The sequence below is a fragment of the Gopherus evgoodei genome, chromosome 8, assembly GCF_007399415.2.
Source record: "Gopherus evgoodei ecotype Sinaloan lineage chromosome 8, rGopEvg1_v1.p, whole genome shotgun sequence".
NCBI classification, from domain to species: domain Eukaryota; kingdom Metazoa; phylum Chordata; order Testudines; family Testudinidae; genus Gopherus; species Gopherus evgoodei.
The window spans coordinates 41,987,895-42,010,877 of record NC_044329.1 but is presented as its reverse complement, the minus strand read 5'-3'; the positions used below and the strand labels follow the sequence as shown (position 1 = coordinate 42,010,877).

Below are 22,983 nucleotides of genomic sequence, written 5' to 3'. Positions count from 1 at the left end.
AGCAATTGCAGGATAAAATCCAGCAATGAGGGAGCAAACTACCCAGGAATGAGACTTTTCTACCAGACGAGCAGGGAGAGGGGACAGGGAAATGTGATAGAAGGAGAAAGAGAGACTGAAAGGGGCCGTGGGAGAGAAGAGTTTGGAGAGAGATTTCCAGATCTCTAATCTGCCCAGAAAGATGTATTGCTGCACCCTGGATAGAGTCACTTTCCTGTAGAAAAGATGAGAATCAAACAGAGAAGAATCCAGTTCCTGACTCCATATTCCCCCTGTTGGGGTGTGGCTGCCGTGGGATCAGTGTCTGAGGGAATCCTCCACAGTGACTCCTTTGGTTCTGCTTTTTTCTAGCCTCGTGTTCAGAGATTTTGTTATGGGACGGGGGGAGGGAGAAAGCTTAAAATGTCTCTGTGGGCTTAGCCTGGCCGGAGAGGCCAGGTCTACACTGTAAAAAGATATCAAGCCTTTCTCAGCATGGCAGACTCTAGGGCGTCGGTCTGCATGGAAAGGGCCTGGGGGAATCATGCTGTGAAATGAATTAAAGCCTGTTCTGAAACCTTCAGAACTGCCCTTCTCACCCTGCCAGACTGCGGAATAATGTCCATGTTTCGCTCCAGTTCATCCCGTCCTCTCGTTGGACAGGGTAGAGAAATGGCTGCAGAGGAGCCAGTTCAGGAAGGTATTATCAGGGGGTTGCTGGTGGGCTCCTCCAGGAGGGAGCGGGACAGCAAATACCCCAGAGATGGGAAGGTTTGCACAGTCTGGTTTGCAGAAAATGCACAGGGTGGAGAAAGGGAGCAGGACAGGGGTGTGCTAAACCTGCTGGGAGTTAGTTAATAAGTGGCCTAGATTCTAGGAACAGACCCAGGAGGTTCGAGGGTGGAAATGCTTTAGTTTGTGGGGCAGAAAATAACCTAGCTCCATGGAGCTGGGAAAACTGACCAGACTCATAGTGCTGGAGCCCGACCTGCCTAACCAGCGGCTGCTGTGAGATATGAAGGTGGCACCCACCCAGTGAGGCTTAGGGGAGATTCTCCTCCCTTCACATCCAGCTCTTCAGAATGGGGAGAGTGTTGGGCTTCTGACCAGGGAGCTGTCCCTGGACCTGCTAAGGGCTCCATCTCCTGAATCAGTCTGTGGCTAGTAGGTGTGTGATGGCTCTGTTGAGAGATAGGAGGGGCTCTCTCTTTGTTCCCTCCCCCTGGTGTTTCCTGGATGCTCTGAGCAGGGTGGGGGTGGGACTCTGACTGCAATCCACCCAGAGTTTCTGTTTGGCTCCTGTCCCCCATGTACAGGGGGGCTGTGAGTGGGGCAGCAGGTACTGAGTGTTGGACTCTCGCTCTTTCAGAGGCCGATGACCTTCGAGGAGGTGGCTGTGTATTTCACCAGGGAAGAGTGGGCTCTGCTGGACCCTACTCAGAGAGCCCTCTACAGGGATGTCATGCAGGAGAACTATGAGAATGTGACCTCGCTAGGTAAGGGTTACTCTCCTCTCGGTTCTTGGAAGGGGAAATAAAGAGAGATGGTTCACGCCAGCCCCACAATGCCACCTCTACTCTGCCCTGTTTCAGCATCACGCCAATATACCAGTGACACACACTGTCAGAGACCCTCCCCTGCTGCAGAACACTTTGGGAACAGAGCACAGGAGCCGTATCGCACAGTGTCAAATATCTCCTGTTTGCTCAAGTAAAACTGAGGGTTAGGTGCGGCATAATCAACAGAAGCTTCTTACCCCTGACCTCTCAAACCCTGAGCCTTCTCCACCCAGACCTGAATGTGCTTGGGGTGTAACAAGCAGGCTGCTGGAGTCAGAGCTGCTGGTCCAGAGTTACCTATCACACAGACAGTCCGTGTGTCCCTGAACGCTGGCTGGGGGGATCCAGAGAAGGAAGCTCAGTGGCGGACTTAGTGTTAGTGGGGCCCTGTACTCAGCTCCATTTTTGGGGTCCCTCCTTGGGACCCAGGCAAGAAAAAGAACTTTCTCTTATCTTCCCCAACCCCCATTTTTCATTCATTTTTTTCATCCTCCTCCTATGAGTAATAGTAAGTAAATGAAAATAAAATGAGGTACCTTGATTGTTTTTGTAGTCTAACTGATTTTTCCACAGACCACTTGAAAATTGCTGAGAGTCTTGGTGCACCACTTAATGATCTTTCCAAATATTGTTTGTACTGTTAGCTAACTTTTGTAAAGTGCTTTTTAATTTATTATTAAAAAAAATTAAAAACGTTAGAGTGCAGGGTCTGGCCAGGAGTTAAGGTGTGGGAGGGGGCTCAGGGCTGGGGCAGGGGGTTGGGGTGTGAAGCTCTTACCTGGAGCCGCTCCTGTTTCATGCGAGCAATGCAGGTGGGAATGGAGGGGGCAGGAGTCAGGGCTAGGGGTGCGTGAGAGGCAGGGGGCTGGGGTGGGGGAGGGAAGGGGGTATGGGTGGTTGCAGGAATCGGAGTGTAGGGAACTGGGGTGTGTTTGTGAAGGGTGAAGGAGTAAGGGCTGGGCGTGTGAGAGGGGGTGCAGGAGTCAGTGAGGGCAGGGTGTTCAGGGTGAGGAGTCAGGACTGGGGGTGCAGGGTCTGGGAGGGAGTTAGGGTGCAGGAGCAGGCTGGAGATTGGGGTGCAGGGTCTGACCAGGTTTTAGAATGCAGGAGAGTGTTCAGGGTTGGGGCAAGACATTTGGGTGTGGAGTGCTTACCTGGGGCAGCTCCCTTTGGTGTGAGGGATGCAGATGGCAATGTGGGGGTGTGTGTGCAGGAGCTCCCATATTTGGTGCTCAGGGTGGGGGTGAGGATGTGGGCGGGTGCAGGAGTCAGAGCATGGGGTGTGAGGGCTGGGTATGTGTGTTGGGTTGCAGGAGTCAGGGCTGGGGGTGTGGGCTTGGGTCCTGGGGGTGCTCTCAGCCCCCTACCCTGGGTGGCTTTCAGCAGGGGCTGGGGGTGGGGAGGTATGTGATAGGGGAGTGCTTTGTAAAGCAGTGAGCAAGCAACCAGGGAGCTTTGCGACTAGGGCTGCTAACGGGGAGTTTCGTGAGGGAGTTTGGAAGGGGAGTGGGAAGGAGGCGAGATACTCTTGCCACTCTTTAAAACATTTAAGCTGTAATACAGACTTCTTGGTTGAAACAAAAACCCTGTTGTTAACCTAGGTAGCTGTAAGAGAGAATGCAGGCAGAAACCTAGCAGCAGAGTGGGGGCTATCCTGTTTATTGCACTCAATGTAGCATGTATGATTACCTGCCCTGTGGGCGGGTGGCATATGTGTACATTCGGTGCAAGGAGCTCCTGGCTCTCAGACACCACATGGAGGCTTTGGAGGCCAGGGTGGTGGAACTGGAGATGCTAAGGGAGGCAGAGAAGTATGTTGATGAGGCTTTCCGGGACACTGTAGCTTTCTCCCACCTCCGGTCAGACAGCCACTGCGCTGTTGAGGAGGATGAAAGGCCCAGGGCAGGAGAGCAGTCTGTGGGAGCAGAGGGAAAGCTTCCCATAGTTGGGACCCTCCTTCCAGATGGTGTTGGGGTCACCTCTTGCACTGAGGTTACCTCTCCGGTGAGGGAACCCCAGACATTAAGCAAAGGCAGCTGTTAGTAATGGGAGATTTGATCATTAGAAACAAGGATAGCTGGATTTGTGATGACCGGGAGAACCTTATGGTGACTTGCCTGCTTGGTCCAAAGGTTGCTGATTTCTCGAGGCATCTAGATAGGTTTGTGTGTAGTGCTGGGGAGGAGCCAGTGGTCATGGTACATGTAGATATCAATGACATAAGGAACGGTAGGTGAGACGTCCTGGAGGCCAAATTTAGTCTGCTAGGAAAGAGACTGAAATCCGGGACCTCTATGGTGGCATTCTCAGAAATGCTTCCAGTTCCACGCACAGGGCCAGGTATGCAGGCAGAGCTTCAGAGTCTCAATGCGTGGATGAGATGATGGTGTAGAGAGGAGGCGTTTAGATTTATTAGGAAGTGGGGAAACTTTGGGGATGGGGGAGCCTATACAGGAAGGATGGGCTCCACCTAAACCAAAATGGAACCGGACTGCTGGCACTTAACATTAAAAAGGTTGCAGAGCAGTTTTTATACTAAGAGATGGGGGAAAGCCAATGACTGCAGAGGAGCTTGTGGATCGGACAGAGACTTGTTTTAGAGAAGAATCTAGTGATAGAGATTTTCTAGTTTTAGTCAGGAAGAGAGGCTGGAAGAGGATAAAGTAGGGGCCAGATCAGACGAGAAGCATTCACACACAAAAGAATCTGACACATCAGAAAAGGGCAGACAAATAAACAGTGACAAGTTTTTAAAGTGCTTGTACACAAATGCTCGAAGTCTAAATAATAAGATGGGTGAATTAGAGAGCCTCGTGTTAAAGGAGGATATTGACATAATAGGCGTCACAGAAACCTGGTGGACTGAGGACAATCAATGGAATGCAATCGTTCCAGGGTACAAAATATATTGGAAGGACAGAGCAGGTCATAGTCGGGGGGTGGGGAGGGGAGTGGCACTGTATGTTAAAGAAAATGTACACTCAAATGAAGTAAAAATCTTAAATGAAACCACATGTTCCATAGAATCTCTATGGATAGTAATTCCATGCTCTAATAAGAATATAATAATAGGGATCTCTTATCGACCACCTGTCAAAGACAGTGATAGTGAGGATGAAATGCGAAGGCAGATTAGAGAGGCTATCAAAATAAAGAACTCCATAATAATGGTGGATTTCAATTATCCCCATATTGACTGGGTACATGTCACCTCAGGACAAAATGCAGAGACAAAATTTCTCGATACTTTAAATGACTGTTTCTTGGAGCAGCTGGTACAAGAACCTGCAATGGGAGAAGCAACTCTCGATTTAGTCCTGAGTGGAGCACAGGATCTAGTCCACGAGGTAACTATAACAGGAGCACTTGGAAATAGTGACCATAATATAACAACATTTAACATTCCTGTGGTGAGAAGAACAGCTCAACACTGGCATTTAATTTCAGGAAGGGGAACTATGCAAAAATGAGGGGGTTAGTTAAACAGAAATTAAAAGGTACAATGACTAGAGTGAAATCCCTGCAAGTTGCAAGGACACTTTTCAAAGACACAATATTAGAGGCCCAACTTAAATGTATCCCCCCAAATTAAAAAACACAGCAAAAGAACTAAAAAAGAGTCACTGTGGCTTAACGACCATGTAAGAGAAGCAGTGAGAGATAAAAAGGCATCGTTTAAAAAGTGGAAGTGAAATCCTAGTGAGGTAAATAGAAGGGAGCATAAGCACTGCCAAATTAAGTGTAAAAATGTAATAAGAAAAGCCAAAGAGGAGTTTGAAGAAGGGGCTAGCCAAAAACTCAAAAGGTAATAACAAAATGTTTTTTAAGTACATCAAAAGCAGGAAGCCTGCTAAACAACCAGTGGGGCCCTTGGATGATCGAGATGCAAAAGGAGCCCTTAAAGACTATAAAGTCATTGCGGAGAAAATAAATGCATTCTTTGCTTCAGTCTTCGTTGCTGAGGATGTTGGTGAGATTCCCAAACCTTTTGTGGGTGACAAATCTGAGGAATTTCCACAGATTGAAGTGTTACTAGAGGAGGTTTTGGAACTAATTGATAAACTTAACTGTAACAAGTCACTGGAACCAGATGTTATTTACCCAAGAGTTCTGAAGGAACTCAAATGTGAAATTGGGGAACTATTAGCTATGGTTTGTAACCTGTCCTTTAAATTGGCTTCTGTACCCAGTGACTGGAAGATTGCCAATGTAATGCCAATATTTAAAAAGGGCTCTAGAGGCTATCCTGGCAGTTACAGACTGGTAAGTCTAATGTCTGTATCAGGCAAATTAGTTGAAACAATAGTAAAGAATAAAATTGTCAGGCACATAGAAGAACAAAAATTGTTGAGCAAAAGTCAACATGGTTTCTGTAAAGGGAAATCATGTCTTACTAATCTATTAGAGTTCTTTGAAGGTGTCAACAAGCATGTGGACATAGTGTACTTAGATTTCCAGAAAGCCTTTGACAAGGTCCCTCACCAAAGGCTCTTACATAAATTATGTTATCATGGGATAAGAGGGAGGATCTTTTCATGGATTGAGAACTGTTTAAAAGGCAGGGAATAAAGGGTAGGAATAAATGGTAAATTTTCAGAATGGAGAGGAGTAACTAGTGGTGTTCCCCAAGGGTCAGTCCTAGGACCAGTCCTGTTCAACTTATTCATAAATGATCTGGAGAAAGAGGTAAACAGTGAGGTGGCAAAGTTTGCAGATGATACTTGTGACAATTCGGTTCTGGTGGGACCCAACTGAGAGTGACAAATCGCTTAAAACAGGGCAGTTACAGCCCAAGGCTGGGGTTTTTCCACCTCTAAGGCAAACCAAACCAGCCAGACAAAGAGGACTTTGGTTTCACCCCACTGATTAACCACAAGTCACACAAGCAATTCCCTTAGGCACTCCAGTCTTCCAGTATCACCACCAGTGCACTCGTCCTGGGGATGAATGGTTATGAAAACCAACACTCCAATAAAAGAAAAAGGTTCTCTCGCTCCCAAAGAATCAAGCCCCAGACCCAGGTCAATATACACATCAGATCTTACCCACAAATCACGCTGTTGCCAATCCTTTAGAATCTAAAATCATAAAAGGAAAAAGATAGAGCTGAGAGCTAGAATTGGTTAAATGGAATCAATTACATGCAGTAATGGCAAAGTTCTTAATTCAGGCTTGTAGCAGTGATGGAGTAAACTGCAGGTTCAAATCAAGTCTCTAGAGTACATCCCCCTCTGGGATGCGTCAGTCAGTCCTTTGTTCAGAGCTTCAGTTTGTAGCAAAGTTCCTCCAGAGATAAGAAGCAGGACTGAAAACAAGATGGAGATGAGGCATCAGTCTTTTATAGGCTTTTCCAGGTGTAAGAACACTTTTGTTCTTACTGTGGAAAATTACAGCAAAATGGAGTCTGGAGTCACATGGGCAAGTCCCTGCATACTTTGCTGAGTTACAAGGCGTATCTGCCTTCTCTCAGTGGGTCATTTGAATAGCTGATGGCCCTTAATGGGCCATCAAGCATGCTAGGCAGAGCTAACACCAACTTGTCTGGGATGTCTCCCAGAAGCACAGCATAAGTTCGAAATACAGACAGTAAAGAGCCAATACTCATAACTTCAACTACAAAATTTTACATACATATAGACACCATAATTATAACCAAGAACCCATAACCTGGTCTTGGACACCTTACATGACCCCCTTTACATAAGATTTGGTGCCACTACAGGACCTTGGTTGCAACCATGTTCTATATGGTCCCAGATTATATCAATAATGTCACAATACTAAACTGGTCAAGATAGTTAAGACCAAAGCAAACTGTGAAGAACTTCAAAAAGAGCTCACAAAACTAAGTGACTGGGCAACAAAATGGCAAATGTGTATAAAGGTAAAGTAATGCACATTGCAAAAAAAAAAACCCAGCTATACATACAATATGATGGGGGCAAAATTAGGCTAATCAGGAAAAAGATCTTTTTGTCATTGTGGATAGTTGTCTGAAGACATCCAGCAGTGTGCAGAGGAAGTCAAAAAAGCAAACAGGATGTTAGGCATTATTTAAAATGAAAGAGACAGTAATACAGAGAATATCTTATTGCCCTTATATAAATCAATGGAAATAACTAATTTAGACCCCATCATTTTATGTGTTTATTTGGGATTATGTTTGCCAATGGGCTGCACTATGTGCTACCCTGATATCTAGTACTGCTCAGATCCTGCATTCAGTAATATCCCTGCCCTTCCTATTCCCTTTCTCCACTGAACCCCACGCTTATGTTTCCAGCTTCCCCGGGACTCTGTCTTTTTCTCTGGACCCATCTGTCAGCAAGAAGCAGTGCCAGGGAGACTTACCCTTTCTCTGGAGACTTCAGTTTCTGGGACGTGGATTTACTTTCTCTGGGTTGTAGGAGACTCTTTGAAATTGAGTGTCTGTGACATTAAGCACAGTACAATCTGGACTGTTGAACAGCTGTGTCCCCTCAGTTCTCCAAGCTGGGATGACTTTTCCACTGCTCTACTGTGAGAGCAGCCACTCCTGGGCAGTTCACACACAGTCTCCAGCATGTAACTCACTCCCAGCTAGACAGTTTTGAGTGCTGCTAGTCAGTGACTCACAAATTACAGTACCTCACAGGAGAACCCCAGAAAATTCTCTGCTCCCAGACTTCCCCAGAAATGTGCATCTTGCCCTGTCCAGCATGCTCCTGAACAATGGGAGCTCATATGAAATCTGTTGTTTCATCAGTGGAAAATGACGTGCGCCAGCCTTGTTATTCCAAATGGAGTTTCCAACACACTTTAATCCAAACACACTGATTAGAAAAAAAAGGAAACAAAATTATTAACTACTGAAAAAAAAGATTTTAAGTGGCTACAAGTAATGAGGCATAAAAGTCAGAATTGTTTACAAAAGAAATGCAAGATAAAACACAAACTAATGTTTAACTTAGCAAGCTAAAACGGGTTTAAAACAAATGTTTCTCTCACCATCTGCTGAGAGAGGCTGGTTTTCCTTTCAGCCAGGACTCCCCCCTAACCTGCCCCTGCCGCCCACATTCAGTTCTTCAGGAGTTGTCATGAGCAGAGGGAAAGGGGAGAGAGAGAGTGTCTCATGCATTTTCCTCACCTCTTTTTATAATTCAGTCCTTTGTACTAGAAACCACTTCAGTTCTCAGCTGAGTCATGGTGACAGGCTGTCATAGATACGAGCTTGAAGCGATCCCTGTGATGAAATGTAAATGTCTTCTTCACACCTTCTCCCTGGTGGAGAATGGCTATTTGACCAGCTGTTTGCCTTGCTGTCTCTGAGGAACTTAGGGTTAGGGTTGCAACTTTTTCAGTAATTTCATACCGTAAAATGTCATAACTTTACATACAATGTTGCTACACAGTTTAACAGGAGGCTATTCAGTAGATTATGTCTTTTCAAATGATACTTCACAGTGATAAATGAAGGGGAGGGGCGGGATCTCCCTTTTATAAACACCCAGCCAGCCAGTTGGCTGTAAAATCCCTGTTGGTGTGAGTTCTCTGCTTGCTTTACCTCTAAAGGGTTAACAAGCCAACAGGGTTTAAAAAAAAAAGTATTGGGCACCTGACCAAAAGAGCCAATGGAAAGGCTACAACTTTGTTAAATGGGAAAGTAACTTTCCCTTTGTCTGTTGTTCTCTGGAGAAGACGACGCGGAGTAGCAATGCTGTGTAAGGCTTGAAGCAGGTATGAAAATTCACCTTCCATACCTAGAAGAAATGATTTGGCTAGGGAATGTTTAGACAGACACAATCAGATTTATTTTTTATTTTGGCTTTCGGATCTCCTCTGTGCTATCCCAGATGCTTTTGTTTGCTTGTAAGCTTTAAGCTGAACCCTGAAGAAAGCTATTTTGGATGCTTACAAAAATTTTCTTTTAAGATCTAGCAAAAGCCTACGTTCCAGATGTATTGTGTTCCTTTTCAATTTTAATAAAATTTACCTCTTTTAAGAACAGGATTGGATTTTTGGTGTCCGAAGAGGTTTGTGCATGTGATTTGATTATCTGGTAGCCACAGCTAATTTCCTTTGTTTTCTTTCTCAGCTCTTTCCCGGAAGGGAGGGGAAAGGGCTTGAGGGTGCCCCAGAGGGAAGAATTCTCAAGTGCTTCTTCCTGGCTCCAAGGGTTTGGGGTTTTCTGCATTTGGGTGGTGACAACATTTACCAAGCCAAGGTCAGAGAAAAGCTGTAACTTTGGGGCTTTAATACAAGCCTAGAGTGGGACAAATTAATCTTTAGAATCCTGGTGGGCCCCCGCTTTCTGCACTCAGAGTGACAGATTGGGGATTCGGCCCTGAGACATACTATGAACAAAATTGATGATAATTTTGTACAAGAGTGAACATAGGGGTACAGACTTGCACATGGTCTGTCTGTGTGTTCCCAACATATATGTGGGTATTTTAATCCCTCACAAGCAAGGTGTTCGGCATCTTCAAACACCCGGGGAACCGGTCCTGGGAATTGACCAGTTTATTAAGTGACGCTGTATGGAATTGAGAGACACCTTATATTACTATTATTATTTTATTATAAATAACAATATGATGAAATTGCAATAAATCGTGCTAGATATGCCATGTAAGGTGTCAATGAAACATGTTATGATGTTCCAAGTATGATAATCTTGTTTCTATCTTTGTATTGTGAGTTACAGATATGTAGGGTATATCTGTATTCCAGATTTGTGTAGTGTTTCTGAATGACACTGCCAGACATATTGGCATCAGCGCTGCCCAGCCTGTTCGATGGCCCATCCAGAGTCATCAGCCATACAATAAACCCACTGAAAGGATTAAGGGGATACACCTATTGAGTCAGCAAGACATGCAGGGCTATGCCTGTGTACTGAGACCTCCAAGGCTTTTCCATGCCATGTGCTATGAAGCTTGTGTTTGGGACACAGGAAGTAGAAGCTACTTGGCAAAAGGAATATAAAGGGCAGCTGCATCATCTCCATTTTGTCTTCAATCCCCATTCCTACCTCTGGAGCAACTTTTCTACAAACCGAAGGCTTGAACAAAGGACTGAATAATGTGGATGTGTACCAGGGATCCTTTCAAGCCAGAAACTCACCAATATTGCTAAGAACCAGATACATTCAGAAATATATATATATATCTGATTGCTTTCCCATTTAACAACTTTCTTTCTTTCTTTCTTTCTTTCTTTCTTTCTTTCTTTCTTTCTTTCTTTCTTTCTTTCTTTCTTTCTTTCTTTCTTTCTTTCTTTCTTTCTTTCTTTTATAATAAACCTTTCGTTGAGATGCTTTCTTGCTTATAAACCTTTAGTTTAGGTGCTAAGGATTGGGTGGCATCATAGTATTTTGGGTAAGATCCAAACCCATACTGACCTGGTAATGTGGCTGACCCTTTGGTCAGAGGAACACTGTTTATGTGAGCAGAGTTTTTAAATAACCTTTCACTGTCCTGGACCTAGGTGCTGATTGGGAGTCAGAGAACTAGAATGCAATAAAGGGGGCGTGTGATTTCTTTTTTCAGTTTCTTGATAACCAGTGTGGGGGATCAGAAGCACAGTTGGTGACTGGTCGGTGAGTTTAACTTCCATGTTAACCACCAGTTTTGGGAGCATCTGCTGTCCCTTTTTCAGCCTGCCCTGGTCTTGGCCTTTTCAGTGAGGACTGCCCCAGGCACACTGGGTCACTCTAAGCACTGAAGTTCAATTAATAGAGTGTTTTTATGACACAGTCATATGAAATCAACGGAACTCTTTTGTTTTCTTTCATCTGAGCAGGGTTTCCAGTTTCCAAACGTCATATAATCTCCCATCTGGAACAAGGAGAAGAGCCATGGGTCCCAGACCTCCATGGTTCAGAGGATAGATGGATCCTGAGAGCTCCCTGCACAGGTCAGGAAACATTAAACCAACTCAAAATTTGTAAGTGCCTGAAATAAATATCTGGTATGCCCAACCAAGCCCTTGGGGAGGTCTCTCTGTTCATTATTGTCCCTAGCAAGGGTCGCATCCTCAGGGTAAATATAGCTCATGGCTTCCAGTAGATCCTAGCAGACACCAGGCCATGGCTTCCTTCCTTTCCCCTGTGAATTTGGATGGGATGTGAAGGCCAAATTGATCCCCTCCTCTCTCCTATTTAGGGGAAGATTTTGGAATTCTTGTTTTTATTTGACCTCTCTCAAACACTTGTATTGGTTTGGTGTTCCCCTTTCCATCCCTGTTTGAGGTTTCTGTCTCTATCGCAGCAGATGATGCAATGGTAGGTGAGAAAAAGGAGCAGAATTATCAGCAGGAAAATGTCGAGCAAGTGGATAAACACAGAGAATTATCGCAAAGATAAAAAAGAAATGTGTCGAAGAGTCATGAGCAGAGAAAATCATGCAAGCCTCAGCACACACCAGAAAGAGAGCAGGGAAAGCAGCCAGGAGAGAAAATGGGTAAATTTATTTTCTGTCGGGGATCTCAGAAGAGCGTCAAGGAAACCACAACACAGCAGAAAATCCTCGTGGGAAAGAGGAAAAATACATGCTGTGACTGTGGAAAACGCTTCTCTAGCAGCTCACACCTTTCTGTTCATCAGAGAATCCACACAGGGGAGAGGCCCTATGAATGCAGGGAGTGTGGGAAAAGCTTCACTAGCAGCTCAAACCTTTCTGTTCATCAGAGAATCCACACAGTGGAGAGGCCTTATGTATGCCATGAGTGTGGGAAAACCTTCAATCACAGCTTGCACCTTCTTCGCCATTTCAGAATCCGCACAGGGGAGAGGCCCTATAAATGCCATGAGTGTGGGAAAAGCTTCCTTCACAGCTTTCACCTTTCTAGACATCAGAGAATCCACACAGGTATGAGCCCCAATGGAAGCCGTGAGTGTGGAAAAACCTTGTCTTGCCACTGAGCCCATGTGAGCCGTCAGAGAATCTGCAAGGAGGATCAACACCATAAAACCCTCTAGGGCTATCAATACTTTAATACTTTTCCTGATTCCCACAGAGTAACTTTTAAAAACTGTTTGAACTGTTTGAAGCACCAATATCCCTCAGCTTGTCCAGATGAGTGGCCCAGTTCTGCCTTTTGCAGTTTGACCTCTTTGAGGTGAACCCATTTGTCCTTTCTATCAACTCCATTCTCCCATGAGTAGTTCGAGTGTGCCCTTCCCACAAGAAACAAGGGAGCATCAGATTTATACCATTCCTCCTATTGCAGAGTTATTGTTAGTCACCAGTGATGCAGATTGTATCATTGCCATTCTCACGTTGCTGTGGGTTGTGCTGAAGAGCAGTTATCATGGAACTCTGCAAATTATATTTAAAAGAAGAGGAGCAAGGGGAGGAAAAAAGTGCCATTTCAGCCTCTGTGATACTGGAAGGAAATGTAATAAGTGGCAGAGTCCTGTGGCACCTTATAGACGTTTTGGAGCATAAGCAATATACAAAAATCTGTAGAATAACACTTCAGTCTCCCTGGACACACAATCGCAGATTTAAAAATAGCCATCCTGCAGCAAAAAAACTTCAGACCCACACTTCAAAGAGAAACTGCTGAGCTTCAGTTTATTTTCAAATTTGACACCATCAGCTCAGGATTAAACAAAGACTGTGAATGGCTAGCCAACTACAAAGGCATTTTCTCCTCCCTTGGTGTTCACACCTCCACTGCTGTAAGGGAGCCTCATCCTCTCTGACTGAACTAACCTTGTTATCTCTAGTCTGATTCTTGCTTGCATGTTTATTCCCGCCTCTGGAAATTTCCACTACATTCATCTGACGAAGTGGGGATTAACCCACGAAAGCTTATGCACCAATACGTCTGTTAGTCTACAAGTTGCCACAGGACTCTTTGTCACGTTTTACAGATCCAGACTAACACGGCTACCCCTCTGATACTTGGAAGGAGATGGGGTGACTCAGAGATTCCCTCCTTCCCCATCACGGCAGAACTGTAACCTTTTGTCTGAGCCAGGCAGAGTTTATCGTCATCACATTCTACCCCTCCACTTCTCAAAGTGTCATGTGATGAAGTGTTCTCAGTTGTCCGTGCTTGGAGATGATGCTTTGACTTATTTAATCCTATACCAGAGTCGCTATGACTCGAGATGAAAGTATCTAAGGCCTGGAAGGGGAATTCAAATGGATCCTAAATACAGTGTCGTCATTTCGAGTTTAAATCCCAGGTTCCATCTATTGGTAAAGCCAATTCTGGTAAGGTGGCTGTATTTCCCCCATTATGGGGATGCTGGGATACCCACTTTTGAAGCTCACCCATCTTTGGGGTGGATCCTGTGGTCCTTTCTATCAGTTCCATTGTCCTGCGAGTCATGGGAGTGGATGTCCTTTCTACCAGGAATGTCATCACCCCAGGTGGGGGAGATGGGGGGTGTCTTCAACCAGCTACGCTGAGATAAAATCTACCTGGGTCTCATCACTGTGGTTGCCATGGAGTCAGCTAGCTTGAGTTCACTTTCCTGATGTAAAAAGACAGCTATTCTTGCAGTAAAGACATGGGCCATGGATAGCGGGTGGGGTTATCTAGCACATTTCCTCCTGCTCTGACCTAACCACCGTCGCATTTCCTTGTCTAAACAAACTTGGAGATTCACATTTATACTCCTCCTCCCAGTGCAAAGTTATTGTTCAAGACGTCAAGTTCCTCTCTGAGGACAGATTGTCTCATTCCCAGTTGTTCTCACGTTACCCTGGATTGTGCAGTACAGCAGTTATTTTGTTGACTTTTTTTCTCGTTTAAAATATATTTAAATATGATGAAGAGCTGGAGCAGTGTCAGGGAAATAAGGGTCATTTCAGGCTCTGTGACACTGGAAGGAGATGGGGCAACTCAGAGATTCCATCCTTCCCCGTCACCCCAGAACTGTTACCTTGTGCCTGAGCCATGCAGAGTTCACCCCTTCATATTCCTTCACTTCCCAATGTGTCTGGTGAGGTCATGTTCTTGGCTGTCCCTGCTTGGGAATGGTGCTTGGACGTCTTTGATCCTAAATCAGAGTCACTCTGGCAGGAGCTGAAAGTGTCACAGACCTGGAAGGGGATTTCAAATGGATCCCAAGCACTGTTCAAATCCCCTTTTCCCTCTATTGGCAAAGCCACTTCTGGGAAGGTCGGCTGTTTTTTCCACCCGTTATGAAGGTGCTAAAACTCCTGTAAATAACACTAATGAGACAGTGCTGGGTGAAGCAGGTTTCAGTCGATCAGGGGAGAATTTCTCTTCCTGATTCTGAGACATCAGATGTAACCTACTCTGGAATTTCACTTTAAATTAAAATGAAAGTGTCTTCTACCTGTCTGTGATATGGGTTTTCTATCTTTCATGAAGGCTCCTTGGTCATATAACTGCATGTTAGCTTTGTTTGACAGAATGTAGCTCAGATTTATTGGGAAATTTCAGACAAATAACCGTTTTTTACTGCAGGTTTGTTTTTCCCCCTATCCCTGCATGATGACATGGAGAAAATTCAAATGCAGTTCAGTCAACAGGAGAGAATACTCCAAACTGCTGGACATATTACACTGGTCTACAATTTTTGAGAAGTCGTCTGCTTCAGAGATAAAATGTGCTATTTATTATGTATTTTGATGTGCTGAATTCAAATATGACAATTAAAACAACTGATTGGCTACTGTTTCTAAGATATTTAAGTTTTTACATTTTATGTCTATGTATATTGTGTAGATAGTAGAGTTTTAATCATAAATTGTAAACCTAGGTCTTTTCATGTGTTTATGGTTGCTTTACGTGATAATATTTCACCTGTCCTGTTTATGAAACACTTTAAAAATCAGCAGAAGGGTTATATAAATAAAATTTATTATGAAACAAAAGGCAAAACACTGTTATGTACATAGTTTAGTCCTATTCAGTGTCTACTCGGCGCTTCTTGGCTTGCCTCTCGTATTCATTCAATGGAGCATCTCTTGTCACTGTCCAGCAATAGTCTGCAAGCATTGATGGGCTCCAATTGCCCTGATAGCCTGCCAGGAGATTCCACTGCTGTAGTCTGGAGCCCAACAGCTCTGCCTTACTCTTGGGTAGTTCCAAATCCCTGACAAGGTCATTCAGTTCACCTTGTGTTATGAGGTGTGCTTCAGAGGAGGAGGATGGGAGAAAATGTGGGTCCTGTGACATTGATGGTTCAGGACCAGAAGTTTCATCCTCTTCCTCGTCTGACTCAAGTGAGAAGGATTCTGGTGCATCAGGAACTGGCAGTCCTTCTCCGTGGGGTACTGGGCGTATAGCTGATGGAATGTTTGGATAATGCACAGTCCACTTTTTCTTCTTTGACACACCTTTCCCAACTGGAGGCACCATGCAGAAGTAACAATTGCTGGTATGATCTGTTGGCTCTCTCCAAATCATTGGCACTGCAAAAGGCATAGATTTCCTTTTCCTGTTCAACCACTGGCGAAGATTTGTTGCACAAGTCTTGCAGCATATGTGTGGGGCCCACCTCTTGTCCTGAGCTCCAATTTTGCAGCCAAAAGAAAGGTGATAGGCTTTCTTAACCATAGTGGTTATACTGCGCTTTTGTGATGCAAAAGTCACTTCACCACAAACATAGCAGAAGTTTTCTGCACTGTTCACACAAGTACGAGGTTTCTCTGCTCACTTTGGCTAAACAGAAATGTGTCCCTTTGCAAAATCAAACACTGACAAATAAGAGAGCATGACACTGTATGATTTCTAGAGCTGATATAGGGCAATTTGTTCAGCAGAGTGATGTAAGCTTCATTATGATTGCATCATCCATGACTTCTAGGAATAACATGATGCAATTCATATCATGTATGACGCAATACCAGCTTCAGATTGCATCATTCATTGTTTTGCCTAAAAAGCAAGTACTGTCCAAATCCAGTCATAGATTTATTCATAGATCCAGTCAAAGATGTATTTTAGTCATTTCTGGTTTAAATTGAGATCCCTTCCCTTTATAACTCACTTATCCTCCGCCATTCCCAAGTCAAGGGTCGTATATACTGACCCAATAGCATATCTTGAAAACTAGAGCCAATCAACAATTTTAAGCATCATTTTCGTTCTCAGTGACCCAGAATTAGTAAAGTGGGACTACATTTATTTCAGAAGCATTTTGGCTGTAGAGCAGTTTTATCAAAGAAACAGTCGTGTGTTTAAATCTCCACTCTGAAAAGGTGAACAGCAGCAGACTCCAAATGGTGCAACTGACCAAAGTAAGTGCACATGGTCACAGGGGAGTTCAATTGTTTAAGTCAATATTGTCTCAGATGATCCAGGGATAGAATTCCACAGCAAGTGACTTGGAACTAGGCAAAATGCCCAGGTATTTGGTTCCCAAAGCATTTGTGACCCAGTCCCTACAGGAGGTTACTCCTGAAGAGATCTCATTTGGGAATGCTGTCTGTGATGAGGTGTATCAATGCTGCACTGGCACTGCTCGGGTTAACTGCACCCTGTGGGCTGAAGAGGCCACACCCCCTCACCCTCTCTGGGCATGCTCTGACTGGAGACGGAGTATAAAAGGGAGCAGCTCAGCTCAGCCTGGATGGACTGAGGAGGAGAACAAACCTGTATTGTTGGCTCCTGCCAGGAAGCTGCTGGACCCCCAGGCTGCACCATCCAGCCACCCTGAGGCCTCTGCAGACACTTAGTTGACGGCCAAAGATGTGGTGATGGATTCCAGGACATTGCCAACTCTGAACATAAGAGTGGGAAGTGACTGAGGGAACGGGACTGTTGCAGTGAGAGGTCAAGCCTGGACACAGGAGTATTGGTTCCTCAAGGCCCTGGGCCAGGACTGGTGGAGTAGGGTGGTCCCAGGTCCCTCTTCCCCACACTGCACCCACCACTGGATGGAGTCACCACCTGAAGACAAGCTGTCTTGACCCAGGGGACAGGTTTCTTCCCTCCCAAATCCCTGCCTTCTTCCGTACATGGCCATATACTCTGTGACAGGATGTATCAACCCCATGACACTGTCCATAACGATGTAGATGTGGAGGAAACAGAAGTGGTGTTTTTGTTGAACTCGCCTTTGTGGGTGATATAACTGTGTGTAAGATGAAATCAGTGTTGTATGTGAGATGGCTGCATTTTTAACAGGAACTTTATCACTGTTATTTTACAGACATTCTGATCCAGGACTCTATCTAATCCAGGGGTGGGCAAACTACGGCCAGGGGGCCGCATCCTGCCCTTTCATACATTTTAATCCAGCCCTTGAACTCCCACTGGGCTTGCCACATTCCGACACTCCAGCCGGGGAACGGGTCGGGGGCTTGCCCCGCTCCACATGTGCTGTGGTTCCTGGGAGCACTGACATGTCCCCCCCAGCTCCTACACATAGGGGCTGCCAGGGGGCTCCACACACTACCCCCACCCCAAGCACCACCTCCACAGTTCCCATTGTCTGGGAACTGCATCCCCAGTGGGAGCTGCCTGGCTGTGCCTTTGTGTAGGAGCCAGAGCGGGGACATGCTGCTGCTTCCAGGAGCTGTTTGAGGTAAGCGACAACCGGAGACTGACCCCCTCCCTTGCCCCAACCCTCCCACTCTCCTAACCCCTCAGTCCCAGCCTGGAGCACCCTCCTTCACCCCCCAACCCCTCATCCCTAGCCCCACCCCAATCCCCTCTCCAAGCCTGGAGCCCTCTCCCACACCCTGAACTCATTTCTGGCTCCACCCCAGAGGCCACAACCCCAGCAGAGTCCTCACCCCCTCCCACATCCCAACCTCCAATTTTGTGAGCATTCATGGCCCCATACAATTTCCATATCCAGATTGTGGCCCTCGGGCCAAAAAATTTGCCCACCCTAATCTAATCCCTAACCACACCTGTACTCAAGGCATTCACTGGTGGAAGGGGGATTAAAGGAAAACTACCATTATGAGAAAATTCTTTAATTGTTGAGGATTTATTATTACCAATGAAATGAAATTAAACATGAGTTACTCTTGATGAAGAAGAGCTTAATTGTGTGATCAACTGAATTATACTGGAGAAATAAAACTTGTCTTGTTTTTCTTTTTGTTAGTAATGTAGGAAATTGGGGGCTAATCCTGAAAAGCTTCTTTGATGTACTTACCCCCCTTGGCCTAAAATGTCTGGATGTAAAACGTCACTGCAAAGGATGGGGTGGGGGAATGTGTGTGTGAGAAATAGAGTAGAGGAGAAAACTGACCCAGTGTTGATATGAATGATTTGTATTTCAAAAGTAACTTATTTTGATTAGCTTCCAAGTCAATTTCTGTGTAGGTGTGTTAGCAAAAAGAAGGTCAGAGAAAGTGTTGGCCCCTTATTGAATGGGGCAGGCAACCTAGTGACAGATGATGTGGATAAAGCTGAAGTGCTCAATGCTTTTTTTTGCCTCGGTCTTCACAGACACTGGCAGCACAGTATGGGGAGGAGGTGAGCAGCCCTCGGTGGTGAAAGAACAGATTAAGGACTGTTTAGAAAAGCTGGACATGACCAAGTCCTTGGTTCCGGATCTAATGCATCTGAGGGTCCGGAGGGAGTTGGCAGATGTGACTGCAGAGCCATTGGTCATTATCTTTGAAAACTCGTGGTGATTGGGGGAGGTCTCGGATGGTTGGAAAAAGGCAAATCTAGTGCCTATATGTCTGCACTGTAATTTTAGTCTTGCAGCCCAAGCCCCATAAGCCTGAGTCAGCTGGCCAGGCTTTGAGACAGGTGCCCTGGGTGTGTTAATCACAGTATAGACATAACGTTAGGCTACATCTACAGTGCAATGAAGCACCCACGGCTGGCCCCTGTCACATTAATCAGGGTCATGCGGCTTGGGCTGTAAAGTTGCAGTGTCTTTGTCTTAGCTCCTGCTCAGTGCTCTGCTCTAGGAGCTCAGAAGGCTGGGAGGGAGTTTAGTAAGTGGAAATGGTAAAACCACAGTGGAGTATTACCCTGGACTCATGGCATTTCTCCATTGGTCTGTCTGCTCTGGGGCAGGGACAATAACACATCCTGCTGCATTCGTTATTTCAAAGGGTGGTTTAGGATGTTCATTCTCACACACGGTGCACAAAGCAGGACTCAACCCTTAGTGTAAACTAAACGAGCTGCCCACAGTTTCTGGCAGCCACAGTGAGCATTTGGTGCCAGAGCTCAGACCTGTCCCTGTCCCAGAGGGAGGAGGTCATCTGTGACGGACTGGAACACTGACCTATCAGCTCTTAACTCCCAAACTTTCAGTAACCTTATGAAACTCTACTTTTTAAAATGTAGACTTGTATCTTATTCTTTCATGTGATAACAATTTGTTCTTTTGTGTTACTTTGTGATTTATGTAACATTAGTTAACAGTGCTTCATGTATGCATATCAGTTAATTATTTTTCACTGAACAGAAAAAAAAAGCTTTTTGTATAAAAAAAAACCAAAACTCTACTATCAGTGCCTGTGAGCATAATTTAAACCATAAGAACAATCACACTGGAATAAAGCTGCATGTAGCTCTTGTGTTTTGTCCTCTGGCTGGAGCCAATACCAGGTGCCCCAAGAGCCACTCAACAAGGGACCACTGGGAGTAGAACCCAAGACCTCCTGTTTACAAGGCAGGTGCTTTAGCCCTCTAAGCCATGGTGCCTGCCTGTGGTTAAGGGACACTATCTGTCCACATCTGACTCCCTGCCATCCCCACCAGGGCCTGACAAGCTTTGCATGTGTTTGGATTCTGCAAAGCAGAGGAGCAGGTGACGTTTTCCTTGCAAGCTGTGTGTGTGTGAATCTTTGGCCAGGTCTGCACTACAAAGTTATTTTAGCATCATTATATTGCTCAGCTGTGTGAAAAACACACAATGCTCTCTCGGTCACCAGCTTTTGGCTGGTACACACACTGCAATGCCACGTCTGGCCACAAAACTGCCTTGTTTTGGTGACAAAATAAAATCACCTCGATGAGAGGCCTAGAGCTTTTTGCAGCAAACTTAAAGCGACAAATTGTCAGTGTAAATGCTGCTGTTCATTATATCACCATAACTGGCCTCCTCCAGTATCCCAGAATGCCCACCGTGAACTTGCCTGCCCTGCATTCCTGCTACAGAGGCTGGGCCCCTCCCCTTTCATAGCTCCAGAATGTTTCTGACAGCTGAGCTGCTGTCTACACCGGCATTGGTTTGTTATAACTGCATTACTTGGGGGAGTGTAATTTTTTTATACCTCTAAGTAATGTAGTTACACCGACCTAATTTTGTAGTGTAGACCTGTCCAAATAATCACTCACACACCTTGGGAGTAAACCTTCCCCTGCTCCTCTGCTTTACAGAATCCAAACACGAGCAAAGCTTGTCAGGGTTCAGTGGGGATTGGCAGAGTCGAGTGTGGGCAGACACGATGCTTTAAGTAACAGAAGGCACCATGGCTTAGCTGGTTACAACACCTGTTTTGTAAACAGGAGATCCTGGGTTCAACTCGTAGTGGTGCTTGGTTGAGTGGTTTTTGGCGCACCTGGTGTTGGCGACTGTCAGAAAACAAGTTTCAGAGCTAGACGGACCTTTGGTCTAGCCCAGTGTGTTTTTTCTTATGGTTTAAATTATACTCACAGGCACTGCTAACAGAGTTACTGAAAGTTTGGGTGTTAAGAGCTGGTAGGTCAATGGTCCAGTACCCTCAATGCAGTTTTACCATTTCCACTCGCTAAACTCCCTCCCGACCTTCTGGGCTCCTAGAGCAGGGGACTGAGCCTGAGCCGAGACATGGACACTGCAACTTTACTGTAGACCAAGCCGCATGACCCTGATTAATGTGACTTGGGCCAGCCGTGAGTGTTTCATTGCACTGGAGACGTAACCTAATGTTATGTCTACACTGCGATTAACACACCAAGGGCACTTATCTCAAAGCCCAGCCAGCTGACTCAGGTTTATGGGGCTTGGGCTGCAAGACTATAAAGTTACAGTGCAGACATATGGACTTGAGCCCAACTTCTGAAACCCCACGAGGGGTGAGGCTTTCTGAACCCTGGCTTCAGTGTGAACACAAATATCTGCACCACAGTTTTTAGCCCCTCAGCTTTAGCTCCATGGGCCCAAGTCAGATGACCCAGGCCAGCCATGCTGCCATCTTTATCCCAGGGGAGATGGACTCTAATGGTACGTCTCCATTGCAATGTCAGCCCGGGTGTGGCATGCTGTGCTCAATGCAGCACCCTGGAAGCCCCATATTCACCACTCTCATATAATGATAACATGGTTTGTACAAAGTCTGCCTGGTGAGGTATCATTTCAAAAGTCTTGATCTGTTGAACATTAATATTGTGTTGGTCTGTGTGTGTAGCATTGGTTGGGAAGTTATGAAGTTTGCTCTGTGTGTGTTACTGAGATATGGTGTGAGGTTGGGAAATGCCCACCACCAGCCTTTCAGGTGTGACAGTGGAGGAGCCAGACTCTCTGCTGGCCCATTAAAGGGATCCACACTCCCAAGGACTATCCCAGGAACTGTGTACAATACAGACTTCTCCGAGATAGCACAGCGACAATGGACACTGCTTGACTCACATCCTAGCAAAGGTACTTCCTAGCAAGTTGGAAGAAACTATGAAAGAGGGGAAGAGACATCATGACTTGGCCTCTCTCCCCCACAACTCAATACCCAGAAACACATCTGGAGGACAAACACTGAACTGAAATAAATCAAAAGAGAATAATAATAATACATTCAAATCAAAGTCTCCAAACAGACTAGTATTGGTTTATCAGCAAAAATTTTCAGTTTGGGGAATTTTCTTTTCTCAGTCAGACTTTGCCAAGGGAAGTGGAGAAGAAATGTTTGAGTTGCCTCTTTCAGCACCACCTGGTCTAGACACTAGCTCTGGTTCACTGTTGTGGTCTTGCTCAGGTTGAGGGTATTTTAATTATTTGGGAAGGTCCCAGGGTGTTTGGGGGAGATTATGAGGATGTTCCCTTTTGAGATAAAAACTAAGAAATACAGGAGTAGAGAATTTTTTTAGAAATCTGAGATTTAGAGTTTTTTTTTGAAGCAAGGGAAGGGGCTGAGATTCTGAGAAGGTTTTTGTTTGCAAGAAGCAACAATGTTTGATGTGTCATTGTACCAAAGGGGGAGATGGTTGTCTATTAAGGAGAGGTAAAGACTAAATGCATGTGATGAGAAGTGGATTTGAACCCATGTATGCAGGGCATAATGGATTAGCAGTCCATCACCTTAACCACTTGGTCACCCCACCTGAGCTGTCAAGAAAGGCACAGGAAGAGAAATCTAAGGCCGGCAGAGATAAGGACACGAAGGAGTTTTTAAACACTAAGCATAAGCAGGGTCTGACTGAGCTCCCCCCTGACATCTAGTGAGGAGCTGGGAAAAGACTTCAGGAACAGACCGTGTTTGCACAGACACACCTACTCTGCCTAGGTATGCAGCATGATGGGGCCACTTCCCAAAAATGACCAGTTTTGGATGGTGGCGGGTTACAAATCACTTTAGGA

General features: G+C 45.3%; 1 long non-coding RNA gene across 1 annotated transcript; it reads left to right on the top strand.

The window, feature by feature from the left end:
- The first annotated feature begins 1,440 nt into the window (after window positions 1–1,440).
- On the top strand, window positions 1,441–12,183 carry LOC115656489. The gene is made up of 3 exons (XR_004001677.1): window positions 1,441–1,475; window positions 11,322–11,435; window positions 11,789–12,183. It is a non-coding gene; the product is annotated as an uncharacterized LOC115656489 (long non-coding RNA).
- Window positions 12,184–22,983: the final 10,800 nt, after the last annotated feature.